Source organism: Anopheles funestus (assembly GCF_943734845.2).
Source record: "Anopheles funestus chromosome X unlocalized genomic scaffold, idAnoFuneDA-416_04 X_unloc_90, whole genome shotgun sequence".
Classification (NCBI taxonomy): domain Eukaryota; kingdom Metazoa; phylum Arthropoda; class Insecta; order Diptera; family Culicidae; genus Anopheles; species Anopheles funestus.
Window position 1 is genome coordinate 32,501 of NW_026045221.1, and position 17,500 is coordinate 50,000.

The 17,500-nt window shown below is 49.1% G+C and overlaps 1 long non-coding RNA gene across 1 annotated transcript in view; it reads right to left on the minus strand.

Annotated features, from left to right (window-relative positions):
- The window catches only part of LOC125774189 (uncharacterized), a 34,112-nt gene that overhangs the window by 208 nt on the left and 16,404 nt on the right, over positions 1–17,500 (minus strand). The window contains exon 3 of the long non-coding RNA XR_007420660.1: positions 1–3,429. This exon is cut by the window's left edge and continues 208 nt beyond it. This is a non-coding gene — a long non-coding RNA (uncharacterized LOC125774189). The remainder of the gene's footprint in view (positions 3,430–17,500) is intronic.

Sequence of the window (17,500 nt, forward strand, 5' to 3'; positions counted from 1 at the left end):
GCGGAATTGCTTCCGGGCCCCTATTCTCGCTATTAATTGTTCATCTCTTTCAATACATCGAGTTCGTTCCATTGGGTAGTTCGCATGGCGAACGTTTTGATGCAGCCCCCTGGGGGACCACGGCACTTTACACCGGGTATGGTGTATGCGCAACCTACAGATAACAATAAACCCCTTATGCGTGTGTAAACCGATGTTGGGCTGCTCAACATCTTTCATGGTTACATCACTTGCACCAGAACCCACGGTGCCGATTTGGTAATATGTTGTACATTTACTCTCAAGATGTACGCTTCGGCCCCTTATTCAGGGGCTCAAGCTATTACCAGCAAGAACAATCCTCATCCAGACTTGAACTCGAAACACCCGGAGGCGAACGGTTTAACTAATAAGTGCACCAGTCTTGAATCCATGCGTCGGTGGAAACAATGCCGGCGTGTTGCATGTATTAGCTCTGAACTTAGCGAGTGATTGCCTTGCAGCTGTCATACTGAGCGTAGAGCGTGATTATCGCTCACTTGAACCATGTTGAATGGCTCTTTGGTGTAGGGTAAGGCACCAATTTGTTGGGGCACAACGAAACCACCAACTTAAGACTTGCTTATAGGCATTTCAACGTTTTCAACTCTTAAATCGACCGTGTTTCATTATCATCTCTTCTTCTTATTAAATGCATAGAGTTCGTTCCATTGGGTAGTTCGCGTGGCGAACGGTTTGATGCAGCCCCCCGGGGGGGACCACGGCACTTTACACCGGGCATGGTGTATGCGCAACCTACAGATCACCAATATATTTGTGATCGATAATGCACACTTCTTACACGACTGACCAGTCGACAGCGCTGCCTTCCTATTATGCGTGTGTAAACCGATGTTGGGCTGCTCAACATCTTTCACGGTTACATCACTTGCACCCGAACCCATGGTGCCGATTTGGTAATATGTTGTACATGGTCTCAAGATGTACGCTTCGACCCCTTAAGGGCTCAAGCTATTACCAGCAAGATCAATCCTCATCCAGACTTGAACTCGAAACACCCGGAGGCGAACGGTTTAACTAATAAGTGCACCAGTCTTGAATCCATGCGTCGGTGGAAACAATGCCGGCATGTTGCATGTATTAGCTCTGAACTTAGCGAGTGATTGCCTTGCAGCTGTCGAACTGAGCGTAGAGCGTGATTATCGCTCACTTGAAAGGGTCAAGCCCTTTCGAGTCGTCCGGTTTTTACGCCAGACGACTCGGTTCACCATCTTTCGGGATACAAGTTGACTAAGTGGTACCACTACACTTATCAACTTTCGATTTGGTAATCCTCATCCAGCTTCCTTTCTGGAGGTCCCGAGGATTACCAATTGGGCTGTCATACTGAGCTCATATATTGGAGATCGATAATGCACACTTCTTACACGACTGACCAGTCGACAGCGCTGCCTTCCTATTATGCGTGTGTAAACCGATGTTGGGCTGCTCAACATCTTTCACGGTTACATCACTTGCACCCGAACCCATGGTGCCGATTTGGTAATATGTTGTACATGGTCTCAAGATGTACGCTTCGACCCCTTAAGGGCTCAAGCTATTACCAGCAAGATCAATCCTCATCCAGACTTGAACTCGAAACACCCGGAGGCGAACGGTTTAACTAATAAGTGCACCAGTCTTGAATCCATGCGTCGGTGGAAACAATGCCGGCATGTTGCATGTATTAGCTCTGAACTTAGCGAGTGATTGCCTTGCAGCTGTCGAACTGAGCGTAGAGCGTGATTATCGCTCACTTGAACCATGTTGAATGGCTCTTTGGTGTAGGGTAAGGCACCAATTTGTTGGGGCGTAACGGTCACCACCAACTTAAGACTTGCTTATAGGTATTTCAACGTTTTCAACTCTTAAATCGACCGTGTTTCATTATCATCTCTTCTTCTTATTAAATGCATAGAGTTCGTTCCATTGGGTAGTTCGCGTGGCGAACGGTTTGATGCAGCCCCCCGGGGGGGACCACGGCACTTTACACCGGGCATGGTGTATGCGCAACCTACAGATCACCAATATATTTGTGATCGATAATGCACACTTCTTACACGACTGACCAGTCGACAGCGCTGCCTTCCTATTATGCGTGTGTAAACCGATGTTGGGCTGCTCAACATCTTTCACGGTTACATCACTTGCACCCGAACCCATGGTGCCGATTTGGTAATATGTTGTACATGGTCTCAAGATGTACGCTTCGACCCCTTAAGGGCTCAAGCTATTACCAGCAAGATCAATCCTCATCCAGACTTGAACTCGAAACACCCGGAGGCGAACGGTTTAACTAATAAGTGCACCAGTCTTGAATCCATGCGTCGGTGGAAACAATGCCGGCATGTTGCATGTATTAGCTCTGAACTTAGCGAGTGATTGCCTTGCAGCTGTCGAACTGAGCGTAGAGCGTGATTATCGCTCACTTGAAAGGGTCAAGCCCTTTCGAGTCGTCCGGTTTTTACGCCAGACGACTCGGTTCACCATCTTTCGGGATACAAGTTGACTAAGTGGTACCACTACACTTATCAACTTTCGATTTGGTAATCCTCATCCAGCTTCCTTTCTGGAGGTCCCGAGGATTACCAATTGGGCTGTCATACTGAGCTCATATATTGGAGATCGATAATGCACACTTCTTACACGACTGACCAGTCGACAGCGCTGCCTTCCTATTATGCGTGTGTAAACCGATGTTGGGCTGCTCAACATCTTTCACGGTTACATCACTTGCACCCGAACCCATGGTGCCGATTTGGTAATATGTTGTACATGGTCTCAAGATGTACGCTTCGACCCCTTAAGGGCTCAAGCTATTACCAGCAAGATCAATCCTCATCCAGACTTGAACTCGAAACACCCGGAGGCGAACGGTTTAACTAATAAGTGCACCAGTCTTGAATCCATGCGTCGGTGGAAACAATGCCGGCATGTTGCATGTATTAGCTCTGAACTTAGCGAGTGATTGCCTTGCAGCTGTCGAACTGAGCGTAGAGCGTGATTATCGCTCACTTGAAAGGGTCAAGCCCTTTCGAGTCGTCCGGTTTTTACGCCAGACGACTCGGTTCACCATCTTTCGGGAAGGGACCGTCTCGGTCGCAAGCTGCTCCGGTCCCCAAACAACCTGCGACAAATGATAGGAAATGCCGACATCAATACGTGTTCAGTTTGGTTTATCGCTCATAGGTCTTTTTGACCATCGATCCCTGATTATAACTCTCAATTAAACAGTCAGGAGAGTAAGGCATGCCCATCGATATCTCATCGACAGGCGATACCGCAAGAACGGCCAACGACACATCAGGTGATCGATTATTGCTACGACTTTTGCTTAATCGTTTCCACTCCTTAGAGAAAGAAACCCCCGGGGACCGTCTCGGTCGCAAGCTGCTCCGGTCCCTAAACAACCTGCGACAAATGATAGGAAATGCCGACATCAATATGTGTTCAGTTTGGTTTATCGCTCATTGGTCTGTTTGACCATCGATCCCTGATTAAACTCTCAGTAATCCAGTCGGGAGAGTAAGGCATGCCCATCGATATCTCATCGACAGGCGATACCGCTTGAACGGCCAACGACACATCAGAGGATCGTATCTTGCTACAACTTTTGCTTAATCGTTTCTTCTCCTTGGAGAAAGAAACCCCCGGGGACCGTCTCGGTCGCAAGCTGCTCCGGTCCCTAAACAACCTGCGACAAATGATAGGAAATGCCGACATCAATACGTGTTCAGTTTGGTTTATCGCTCATTGGTCTTGTTTGACCATCGATCCCTGATTAATACTCTCAATTAGAAGGTCGGTAGAGTAAGGCATGCCCATCGATATCTCATCGACAGGCGATACCGCATGAACGGCCAACGACACATCAGAGGATCGTATCTTGCTACAACTCTTGCTTAATAGTTTCCACTCCTTGGAGAAAGAAACCCCCGGGGACCGTCTCGGCCGCAAGTTGCTCCGGTCCCTAAACAACCTGCGGCATCAAATGATAGGAAAAGCCGACATCAATACGTGTTCAGTTTGGTTTATCGCTCATAGGTCTGTTTGACCATCGATCCTAGAATTCAACTTTCGAGTAAGGCATGCCCGTCGATATCTCATCGATAGGCGATACCGGTAGAACGGCCAACGACACACATCTAGGATCGCATTTACTCTTCCTTGGATGGATAACCAATACCCTAGGACCGTTTCATCGCGAGCTGCTCCGGTCCTCAAACAACTCGCGAACCACCGATAGGATGATATTAGGAATGGCCGACTTTCATCCTTTAACTCTCAGTTCTGCTTACCAAAACATAGGTACTTGGACCTTAAAGACCACTATATGTTCCCCGATCGGGGGCAATCGGAACGTCTATCCATCATCAACATCGTTTCACTCATTCCGAACCACCAAATTGGACAGACAGTACCATATTCACCAACCGATTGCTTCAACTTCGCAAACTGTATGGTAAGTTCTACTAATTTCACATCTTACCATCGACTAATAGTGCATAAATCCACTTGGAAATCACTTTTCCTTGGTCCTCGGACCTTCTACGACAACGTCCAACAAATATCCGAAGTCGTTTCCCAACTTAGACCAAGCATTTCGTATCTTTACTTCTAATCGATTTTTTCTCTCATAATTGACGATCAAAATCTAAAAACCACATTTTGAGCCAGAAGCAGTCGTCCGATCGTCCTGGGGGTAGTCTCAATCGATTTAGAAGGGCCCAATTCATAAAGATACGTACTCAGTCAAATTCATGCTTCTGGCTCACCTACCCCCTATATAGTAAACGAAAGCGTACAGGCGTGGAAAACGTGCCATTTTTCTCCATCACGGACTTTTTTTTTCTCGTTGCACCGACTCTAGTAAAAAAGTGAAATTTTTTACTAGTTACCAACTTTTGCAAATTATCATCGGATATCACTTTTTATGGTCTATAGTAAGTTCTTATCACGTTTTAGTAGTTTTTGAAAAAAAAATTTTTTTGAACTTTTCAAAATTTTTCAAAACAAAGTTTTTGTAGGCGGTTTTGTGTATGGAGGGTTACTAGTCTCGGGGTCACTGTTTGACCAAAAAACCACTATATATCATTCGAAAGGTAATTTCAAGGGCTACAAAAAATTGTTCTACGACACCCCCTTCCGACGTCTAGTATTCGAGTTATTGGCCAAAAACCATTACTTGAGCGATTTTTCGTTCAGGGTACCCGACTCTAGTAAAAAAGTGAAATTTTTCTCGATTGACCAAGTGTTGCAAATGACCATCGGATTTCACTTTTTATGGTCTATAGTGAGTTCTGATCACGATTTGGTACTTTTTGAAAAAATTTTTTTGACGCACTTTTCAAAATTTTGCAAAACCAAAACTTTTTAGGCGGTTTTGTGTATGGAGGGTTACTAGTCTCGGGGTCACTTTTTGACCAAAAAACCACTATATATCATTCGAAAGGTAATTTCAAGGGCTACAAAAAATTGTTCTACGGCACCCCCCTCCGACGTCTAGTATTCGAGTTATTGGCCAAAAACCGCAACTATAGCGGTTTTTCGTACAGGGTACCCGACTCTAGTAAAATGATGCGATTTTTACTAGTCTAGGAACTTTTTGGTCAAAAAATCAAGTATATGTCATTCGATAGATAATTTCAAGGGCTACCAAAAATTGTTCTACGGCACCCCCCTCCGACGCCTAGTATTCGAGTTATTAGCCAAAAACCGCAACTATAGCGGTTTTTCGTCCAGGGTACCCGACTCTAGTAAAATGATGCGATTTTTACTAGTCTAGGGAACTTTTTGGCCAAAAATCAAGTATATGTCATTCGATAGATAATTTCAAGGGCTACCAAAAATTGTTCCACGACACCCCCCTGCGACGTCTAGTATTCGAGTTATTAGCCAAAAACCGCAATTATAGCGGTTTTTCGTCCAGGGTACCCGACTCTAGTAAAATGATGCGATTTTTACTAGTCTAGGGAACTTTTTGGCCAAAAAATCAAGTATATGTCAATCGATAGATAATTTCAAGGGCTACCAAAAATTGTTCCACGACACCCCCCTGCGACGTCTAGTATTCGAGTTATTAGCCAAAAACCGCAATTATAGCGGTTTTTCGTCCAGGGTACCCGACTCTAGTAAAATGATGCGATTTTTACTAGTCTAGGGAACTTTTTGGCCAAAAATCAAGTATATGTCATTCGATAGATAATTTCAAGGGCTACCAAAAATTGTTCCACGACACCCCCCTGCGACGTCTAGTATTCGAGTTATTAGCCAAAAACCGCAACTATAGCGGTTTTTCGTCCAGGGTACCCGACTCTAGTAAAATGATGCGATTTTTACTAGTCTAGGGAACTTTTTGGCCAAAAATCAAGTATATGTCATTCGATAGATAATTTCAAGGGCTACCAAAAATTGTTCCACGACACCCCCCTGCGACGTCTAGTATTCGAGTTATTAGCCAAAAACCGCAACTATAGCGGTTTTTCGTCCAGGGTACCCGACTCTAGTAAAATGATGCGATTTTTACTAGTCTAGGGAACTTTTTGGCCAAAAATCAAGTATATGTCATTCGATAGATAATTTCAAGGGCTACCAAAAATTGTTCCACGACACCCCCCTGCGACGTCTAGTATTCGAGTTATGGGCCAAAAACCATTCATACTTGAGCATTTTGCTCATTTTGCCTGTACGGGTACCGGGGACTAGTAAAATCAGGCCAATTTTACTAGAGTGGGGGTACTTTTTGGTCAAAAAAACAACTTTTGCTCGTTCGATAGGGAATCGATAGGGCAACAAAAAATCGTTCTACGACCCCCCCTTCCGATGTCTAGTATTCGAGTTATGGGCCAAAAACAGTTTATAGCTAATTTTTCACTCGATTTTTCACCAAGTATCGCACATTACTCCGGTTCTATACATTGGATCGTCAATCTTTAAGATTTTATGGGTAGTTCCAACTGTTTGCTACATTTCATCCATACATCACCAACCGATTCAATGTCTGTGCTAGAAGTTATTAGAGGAATAAAAAAATTTACCCTTGGCTTTGGACCGTACAATTTTACCCATTTTTGGCCCATATTTGCCCCATAGCTCCGCCGGTATCCAAGATATGGCCACACTTTCTTCTGGCCATGGGTAGATGGCACTTGCGGCTAGATTTCTTCCATGCACCACTAATCGCTACCATGTCTGTGGCCGGAGCTATTCACGAAAGCGCCTCGCGCACTTGGTCGGATTTTTGGTCCAACTTGCACCATTTTTGGCCCATATTTGCCCCATAGCTCCGCCGGTATCCAAGATATGGCCACACTTTCTTCTGGCCATGGGTAGATGGCACTTGTGGCTAGATTTCTTCCATGAACCACTAATCGCTGCCATGTCTCTGGCCGGAGCTATTCGACGAACAACCATCGCATTTACCTAGGTACTTTTTCGGATTTTTGGTCCAACTTGCACCATTTTTGGCCCATATTTGCCCCATAGCTCCGCCGGTATCCAAGATATGGCCACACTTTCTTCTGGCCATGGGTAGATGGCACTTGTGGCTAGATTTCTTCCATGCACCACTAATCGCTACCATGTCTGTGGCCGGAGCTATTCACGAAAGCGCCTCGCGCACTTGGTCGGATTTTTGGTCCAACTTCACCATTTTTGGCCCATATTTGCCCCATAGCTCCGCCGGTATCCAAGATAGCGCCACACTTTCTTCTGGCCATGGGTAGATGGCACTTGTGGCTAGATTTCTTCCATGCACCACTAATCGCTACCATGTCTGTGGCCGGAGCTATTCGACGAACAACCATCGCATTTACCTAGGTACTTTTTCGGATTTTTGGTCCAACTTGCACCATTTTTGGCCCATATTTGCCCCATAGCTCCGCCGGTATCCAAGATATGGCCACACTTTCTTCTGGCCATGGCTAGATGGCACTTGTGGCTAGATTTCTTCCATGCACCACTAATCGCTACCATGTCTGTGGCCGGAGCTATTCACGAAAGCGCCTCGCGCACTTGGTCGGATTTTTGGTCCAACTTCACCATTTTTGGCCCATATTTGCCCCATAGCTCCGCCGGTATCCAAGATATGGCCACACTTTCTTCTGGCCATGGGTAGATGGCACTTGCGGCTAGATTTCTTCCATGCACCACTAATCGCTACCATGTCTGTGGCCGGAGCTATTCACGAAAGCGCCTCGCGCACTTGGTCGGATTTTTGGTCCAACTTGCACCATTTTTGGCCCATATTTGCCCCATAGCTCCGCCGGTATCCAAGATATGGCCACACTTTCTTCTGGCCATGGGTAGATGGCACTTGTGGCTAGATTTCTTCCATGAACCACTAATCGCTGCCATGTCTCTGGCCGGAGCTATTCGACGAACAACCATCGCATTTACCTAGGTACTTTTTCGGATTTTTGGTCCAACTTGCACCATTTTTGGCCCATATTTGCCCCATAGCTCCGCCGGTATCCAAGATATGGCCACACTTTCTTCTGGCCATGGGTAGATGGCACTTGTGGCTAGATTTCTTCCATGCACCACTAATCGCTACCATGTCTCTGGCCGGAGCTATTCGACGAACAACCATCGCATTTACCTAGGTACTTTTTCGGATTTTTGGTCCAACTTGCACCATTTTTGGCCCGTATTTGCCCCATAGCTCCGCCGGTATCCAAGATATGGCCACACTTTCTTCTGGCCATGGGTAGATGGCACTTGCGGCTAGATTTCTTCCATGCACCACTAATCGCTACCATGTCTGTGGCCGGAGCTATTCACGAAAGCGCCTCGCGCACTTGGTCGGATTTTTGGTCCAACTTGCACCATTTTTGGCCCATATTTGCCCCATAGCTCCGCCGGTATCCAAGATATGGCCACACTTTCTTCTGGCCATGGGTAGATGGCACTTGTGGCTAGATTTCTTCCATGCACCACTAATCGCTACCATGTCTGTGGCCGGAGCTATTCGACGAACAACCATCGCATTTACCTAGGTACTTTTTCGGATTTTTGGTCCAACTTGCACCATTTTTGGCCCATATTTGCCCCATAGCTCCGCCGGTATCCAAGATATGGCCACACTTTCTTCTGGCCATGGGTAGATGGCACTTGTGGCTAGATTTCTTCCATGCACCACTAATCGCTACCATGTCTGTGGCCGGAGCTATTCGACGAACAACCATCGCATTTACCTAGGTACTTTTTCGGATTTTTGGTCCAACTTGCACCATTTTTGGCCCATATTTGCCCCATAGCTCCGCCGGTATCCAAGATATGGCCACACTTTCTTCTGGCCATGGGTAGATGGCACTTGTGGCTAGATTTCTTCCATGCACCACTAATCGCTACCATGTCTGTGGCCGGAGCTATTCGACGAACAACCATCGCATTTACCTAGGTACTTTTTCGGATTTTTGGTCCAACTTGCACCATTTTTGGCCCATATTTGCCCCATAGCTCCGCCGGTATCCAAGATATGGCCACACTTTCTTCTGGCCATGGGTAGATGGCACTTGTGGCTAGATTTCTTCCATGCACCACTAATCGCTACCATGTCTGTGGCCGGAGCTATTCGACGAACAACCATCGCATTCACCTTCTCGTTGCACTTCTTCGGGAATTTGGTGCAACCAAGTTTTCACTATAACTTGGTCATTTTCCGTCCATCGGACATGCGGTTTTGGGTGTCGATACTTGACACCGCGCGCTACAATATGTTCCTCCACGACCATGTGGTCCGATGCTTCCAACAGGAGCTATTCGAGGAGTACCGATTTTTCACCATTAAAAATGCTCGTTTTTGCACCAACTTTTGCCTATAACTCAGGCTGTATCGATCGGATCTTCAATCTTGAAAAAGTTTTGGATAGGTGGCATCAAATGCTACATTTCGTTCTTCCACGTCAACTTTGTCCGATGTCTAGCAAAAAAGTTATTCGCGAACCAAGTCCAGAACCCATGCAATGGCTGCCCACATTGCATACATCACGGCGGTTAACTCTCGTTACTCTATACCGAGGACTTGGTACTTTTTCAGGCATTCGTTGCTACTTCTCGGTTCATGATATTCGTTTACGGTCTTCACTAGGGCATTTGGTGCTCCTTATCGGTTCATGATATTCGTTTACGGTCTTCACTAGGGCATTTGGTGCTCCTTATCGGTTCATGATATTCGTTTACGGTCTTCACTAGGGCATTTGGTGCTCCTTATCGGTTCATGATATTCGTTTACGGTCTTCACTAGGGCATTTGGTAATGGGCTTCCCACTTTCTACTGATCGATCCATACTCACTTGCGTGCACCTAGCCTAGGAAGGTTTCCTATGGCTTCCCATCTTTCTACTGATCGATCCATACTCACTTGCGTGCACCTAGCCTAGGAAGGTTTCCTTGGGCTTCCCATCTTTCTACTGATCGATCCATACTCACTTGCGTGCACCTAGCCTAGGAAGGTTTCCTTGGGCTTCCCATCTTTCTACTGATCGATCCATACTCACTTGCGTGCACCTAGCCTAGGAAGGTTTCCTTGGGCTTCCCATCTTTCTACTGATCGATCCATACTCACTTGCGTGCACCTAGCCTAGGAAGGTTTCCCTTTGGTACCGACTTCCATCTACGCACTCGATATAACCTAGGTACTTGGTACCGATGATGGTTAACACTCAAGCATTTCTTGCATCCTGCGTGCAAGGTACCAATTTTCACTTCTTAGGTACGTTTATGGGCCCGCATTAATCCAATATCGCTCCGATGGCCTTTCGCATTATTTCATCCGATAGCCCTTGCCAAAAGCTACCAAAAGTTCCTCCACGGCCATGTGCTCCGACGCTTAGTTTAGGAAATATTCGAAAAAATTCGAAATAGGAAGCATTTTCTTATTGGAAAATCACCTTAAATCGATGGCCATTTTTTGGGCAAAAACTTTAACGTCTTCCCGACTTTGCGGGAATTGCGAATTTTAGGCACCCAGAGAAAATCTTTTACTTTAAGGGGGCGGCCGCGAAGTTGCCTAAAGTCTCGGACACAAAAATTCTCAAGTTCCCCACTCTAGTAAATCGCCCTATGAGTATCTCCTGGCCCGCGAGCTCTGCGAGCGGGCCAGCTTCGGCGATTTTTGCCTTTTCGCCTAGGCGGTTCTTCTACGAAATTGGCCCACAGCTTTTGGTCAGAAAGCTAGCATTTGTTGCAACAGTTAGGTACTTGGTACCACATTTTGGTATCCATTTGGGCATTTGTGGCAACTACTCGGTACTTTGGCCCACATTTCGCTCTACTCGGGCTTCTATGGTGGTACTTGTCGGTACTTCTGGCCAACTTAGGCCAATTGGGTGCAACTTGTGGGTACTCTGTGGGTACTTTAGGGCGTATTGTGTCTTTCGGGTGAACCTTCGCGATACTTCATGGGTACTGATGGCCAACTTAGGAACATTCAGTGCAACCTTTGGGCCTAAGGAAATTTGTCCAACTCTTTGGACTTAGAAAATTTTCTGGACTTAGAAAATTTTCTGGACTTGTAAAAATTTTCAAATGTTCAATTTGGCCCACATTTCGCTCTACTCGGGCCTCTATGGTGCTACTTGGCGGTACTTTTGGCCAACTTAGGCCAATTGGGTGCTCTTTGTGGATACTCTATCGGTACTTTTGGCCAACTTAGGCCAATGGGGTGCTATATGTGGGTGCTCTATCGGTACTTTTGGCCATGTTAGGCCCACTCGGTGCTATTTGTGGGTACTCTATCGGTACTTTTGGCCAACATAGGCCAATTGGGTGCTACTTGTGGGTGCTCTATCGGTACTTTTGGCCAACTTAGGCCAACTGGGTGCTATTTGTGGGTACTCTATCGGTACTTTTGGCCAACATAGGCCAATTGGGTGCTACTTTTGGGTGCTCTATCGGTACTTTTGGCCAACTTAGGCCAACTGGGTGCTATTTGTGGGTACTCTATCGGTACTTTTGGCCAACTTAGGCCAACTCAGTGCTTCTTGTGGGTACTCTATCGGTACTTTTGGCCAACTTAGGCCCATTCGGTGCTATTTGTGGGTACTCTATCGGTACTTTTGGCCAACTTAGGCCAACTCAGTGCTACTTGTGGGTACTCTATCGGTACTTTTGGCCAACTTAGGCCAATTGGGTGCTCTTTGTGGGTGCTCTATCGGTACTTTGGGACATATTATGTCCTTCGGGTGAACCTTCTCGATACCTCATGGGTACTTGTGGCCAACTTAGGAAAATTCAGTGCAACCTATGGGCCTTTGGAAATTGTTCCAACACTTTGGACTTAGAAAATTTTCTGGACTTAGAAAATTTTTTGGACTTAGAAAAATTTTCAACTTCTGTATCTTCTTCATCATGTTCCATTTTGTGGGACTTAGAAAATTTTCTGGACTTAGAAAATTTTTTGGACTTAGGAAATTTTTCAACACTTGTAAAATTTTTGTTCCTACTTTGAAGAAGAATACTTTCCACTATTAGCTTCTTTCTCTTTTTCTTCTTAGTTGTCTTCTTATTTTCGGTCCGAGAGCGCCGACACTTGTAAAATTATCTAAGTCCGAAGACTTTTGGAATGAACCAAAAGTCAACGAACACAATACATCAACCCTATCAACATCAAGTGGCAACCCGAAGGAAGCGCAGCGGCCAGCCCATGTACAACGCGAAGTTGTAGCATGCAACCGACCAACCGCTAACCTCCAACGGCACTCAATGTATTCGTTACACATGGGCGCACCTGCACCACACTGTCGTGACCATCCAACGAGCCGTCGGTTCGGTCGTGTGTTACAAGCACCCCATCACATAGGCATAGAGTCACCACACAGTGTTCTTCAACACTCTCGTCACATGGTGCAAGTCACGGTACGCACCACCAATGTGCACTGGTTGGCCAATTCCAGCACACACGGGGCGCGCACGCGCAAGCACTAACCACCAAGCATGGGTCGCCTGAGAGGATCGATGCGAACGCATCTCTACAACTTGAAGCTCCCAGCCTGTAGTCCCGTCGTTTGCGGGCGGTCGTAGGTGTCGAAACTAGTGATATCCACAGTCGGCAAGCTCGTCCACCGGTGTTCCCAACATGTATGGTACTAACACGTGCAGCGCGAACCCGCCCTTTGCGGCCTAGTAGTAAGCGGGGATGAGACGCCAGTGTGCCAATGGACAGCACGGACGGTTCTCGGAGGGTTGTTAGGCCCGCTAGCTTACGACCACCTAATGGGTATAAGAAGCGCTATCAGCTCGGATTGGATACGACCTTAGAGGCGTTCAGGCATAATCCAGCGGACGTAGCGTCATACCATAGTCCGTTCGAACTAGTATTGAGCCAGTGGTCCGTACCTGTGGTTCCTCTCGTACTGCACAGGAATTCCGTTAAGATAGCGACAAACAATGCACACCAGTAGGGTAAAACTAACCTGTCTCACGACGGTCTAAACCCAGCTCACGTTCCCTTGAAAGGGTGAACAATCCTACGCTTGGTAAATTTTGCTTTACAATGATAGGAAGAGCCGACATCGAAGGATCAAAAAGCCACGTCGCTATGAACGCTTGGCGGCCACAAGCCAGTTATCCCTGTGTGTGCGTAGCTGTCAAGCCAGCAGTTTAGACGTGCTTTGTGTCGCTCCGTATTTTTTGCAAAAATATTGTGCAAAAGTGCTTATAAATAGCGGAACAATAGTCGAAAAGGGCGAATTGAGTGTCATTCTTAGCGAATATTGAAAAAGGAAATCGTTTACTTCAATTTACTGCGCTAAAACTCAGTTTAAAGTGTCCCCATACACTTTGTATGGGGAACTTCAGTGGCGAATAAATATCGAAATACCGTGTTAGAACATTGGAAAAGTGGTAAAACACATGCTAGGGAGCATAAACTATCGTTTTCCGGCGACGTAAAGTGCTTTTAAAAAGAGATAAACAGTAAAAACTCGACGTGAAAGTGCGTGCAACAGCGTGGTACGGTGGCGTCAGGTGTGTCGTCGCGTGTGTTTGTGTCATCAACAACACCACGAAGCGTTTTCGAGCAGTGAGGACAACAACCCAACGTAAAAGCTCCCTTTTTATGACGACAGCGCCACCCGTGGCGGGTTCCGCAACTTCCAGCGAAGACAGCAACCTCCTTCTCTTCGACGTCTGCAGCGCCACCAGTGACCGGTAGCGGTAGCGCTTAGCCGGGACACCAGCGTTACGAAGCGTTACGGTGCTATAAAACTCGATGCGAATTGCATACCTTTCCGGCGCTTAGCGGTCAGAGAGTGAGAACGCGCAGCCGGAGACCGGGAACGCTTAGCAGGAGACCGGGAACGGTTCTTTGGCTCCGAATCCTTCCCCGGGAACGCCAAAACGAGAGACTTCAACGCGTCAGCAGGCGACGAACCCGTTTTTTGGTGTTTTCTTGAATCTCTTGCGGAATTTATTAAAAATTCTTATTCTTGCGGTTTTCTCTTGCGAAATTGTTTTTAATAAAGAAAAAAGTGGGAGTTTTTTATTCTTGCGATCCGCGGACGGGAAATCTGCCAAAGGGGCTCTAGCGACGGACGGTCGTTACCTTGGCAGATGTTGAAGGGAATATTCCCTTGTTCCGTCTGAACGATTCGTGCAGGCGGTTTTTTGTGAAAGGAGCGGAGAATGGAGGGGCGGGTGCTTCGTTCCGGGGTGCGGTCGTCGTCCACGCCTCGGAAGCGGTCCGATACCCCTTCCCCTTTACCGGAGACACCACGGCCGGCCGGACCAACGGTGGCGGTTCCGTCCGAGGCTGATAATTCCGAGGAGGAGGACGATGCGGAATTTTCCGACGCCTCTCTTCTCGAGCAGACGGTGGTGCCGCCAGTGGTAGCGGCAGGGGAGATGTCTTCAACCGTGGCTCCCCACGACGATGGCGAAGCGTCGGTGCTGGCTTTCCAGCACAAGATGCTGGAGAACTTCGCCAAACAGATCGAGTCGCTGACGGAAGAGCTGCGACTTAGCCGGGAACGTGAAGTGGCCCTGAAGTGTACGCTGGAAGCGCTTCAAGAGGGCATGCGTTCCTTGACGGCGCTTCATTCCTCGGCACAGCCTGTTGGTCAGGGCAGTGCCAGGACAAAACGCAGCCGGCAGCAGCGCAACCGTGCGAAGAAAGCTTCGCAACTGCAGCAGCAGCAGCAGCAGCAGCAGCAGCAGCAGCGGCAGCAGCAGCAGCAGCGGCAGCAGCAACAACAACAGCGGCAGCAGCAGCAGCAGCAGCAGCAGCAGCAGCGCAGCCAGCCACAGCCGCAGCGACGGACGGTCGCAGTGTCGGCTAATGGCCAGCAGCAGCAGCAGCAGCAGCAACCGCAACGTCAGCAGCAGCGGCAACAGCAGCAGATGTCCTGGGCTACGGTCGTGAGCGGTCGGAAGAGCCGATCGCAACGTTCGACTCAGCAGCAGCAGCAACCGCAGCAGGTGGGCCAGCCGTACCGGCCACCTCAGATGCGCCAGCAGCAGCAGCAGAGTCAGCAGCAACAACATCAGCAGCATCGTGCCCAGTCTAAGGGGCGTCCTCCGCGTCCTGACCGCATTGCGGTGGTCCCAGGTTCGGACAAAACCTGGACAGAGATGTACGTGAAGCTGCGTACATCTCAGGAGCTGCAGGACGTCAGGGCAGACATCGGCATGGGGCGCCGGACCGTGCAAGGTCATCTGCTTGTACCGTTGCGGAAGAACGTCGATAGCGCGGAGCTGGCTCGCCGGATCCAGCTAGCGCTAGGTGAGGATGGCGAGGCACGAGTGGTGACGGAGATGGGTGAGCTTCTCATCACCAACGTCGACTCTCTGGCCAAAGAGAGTGACGTGAAGCTTGCCATTGAGGAGAAGCTGGGGTCAGCGGCTGGCATCACTCACGTCGAGCTTTGGGAGCTCCGTGATGGCACAAAGCGAGCGCGTGTTCGACTCCCACTGGCCAAGGCACGGAGTCTCATTGGTCAGAAGTTGACACTCTGCCAATGTGTCAGCGGCATCCGCGAAGTGCCGAAGAAGCCGCTCGACCGTCAGCGCTGCTTCCGTTGCCTGCTGATGGGGCACCTGGCGCGGGACTGCCGTTCTTCAACTGACCGGACGGGTCAGTGTTTGCAGTGTGGCGAGGTAGGCCACCGCGTTAGTCAGTGCACGTCGGCAGCTAAGTGCATTGTCTGCCAGGGGCCCCATCGAGTGGGCCACTCATCGTGCCGACAAGGTCAACAGTGTCGGGTGTAGTGAGGGTGATGCAGGTCAACCTGGGTGGTGGACGCACTGCTCAGGATCTGGCCCTGCAAACAGCCCGCACGAAGCGGGTCGACGTGCTGCTGCTGTCAGAGGTGTATCGACCTCCAGAGGGCAGCGGTAACTGGACGGTGGATTCGTCGGGGAGAGCAGCTGTGGTGGCAACCGGCCACCTTCCAATCCAGCGGGTTTGGCGCTGTGCCATGCCCGGGTTGGCTGCTGCGCAGATTGGAGGGGTGGTCTTCATCAGCTGTTACGCCCCTCCACGTCTCAACGCCGGCGAGTTCGAGCAACTTCTGGAGGCGGTGGAGTTGGAGGCCCAACCCCACCCTCGCATCGTCCTGGCAGGCGATTTCAACGCCTGGAATGAGGAGTGGGGTAGCCAACGTACCACCCGGCGCGGCGAAGAGCTGCTGGACACAATCCGGCAGCTTGGGCTTGTGATCCTGAACCAAGGATCGGTCCCGACGTTCGTGGGCAACGGAGTCGCCACTCCCAGTGTCGTGGATGTGTCTTTCGCGAGCGCATCCATTGCTCGTCCAGACACTTGGGAGGTGGCAGCGAACACCACTTCGTGCCACTATACGGCGTCGGACCACCGGTACATTTTCTTCACCGTGGGGTCTCCAACTCTCGACCAGCAGCGACGACAACAGCAGCAGCACCAGCAGCAGCAGCACCAGCAGCAGCAGCACCTGCAGCAGCAGCATCGTCACCTGAACGGGAGACAGCAGCGACAACAGCAGCAGCATCGTCAGCGGGGACAGGGGTCCTCTTCGTCATCCACCACGTTTCGGCACGCTGGCCGGAGATGGAAGACGACGCAGTTTTCGGTGGAGGCATTCGCAGCCGCACTCCAGACGGCCGGTTTTCCGGAACGAGCCGTCAGCCAGGAGGGGATGGTCGACGCCATGCTAGATGCATGCGACGACACGATGGAGCGCGTCACCATGTCGCATCGTGACCCCCATCGAGACCTCTACTGGTGGACTCCGGAGATCTTGCGTCTTCGGGAGGAGTGTGCGGCCGTGCACGAGCGGATGCTTCATACCACCGACCTGCAGGAGCGCAGCATCGTGGCTGCACATCATCGGTCGGCGAGGAGAGCCGTCGAGAAGGCTGTCCGGGCCAGCAAGCGAGCGCAGCTCGATGAGCTGATTCAACAGGCGGAAACCAACGAGTTTGGGGCCGGTTATCGGGTGGTCATGTCTCGTCTTCGTGGCTGCTTCGTGCCACCTGAGACTGAGCGTGTCGTGTTGGAGCGGATAGC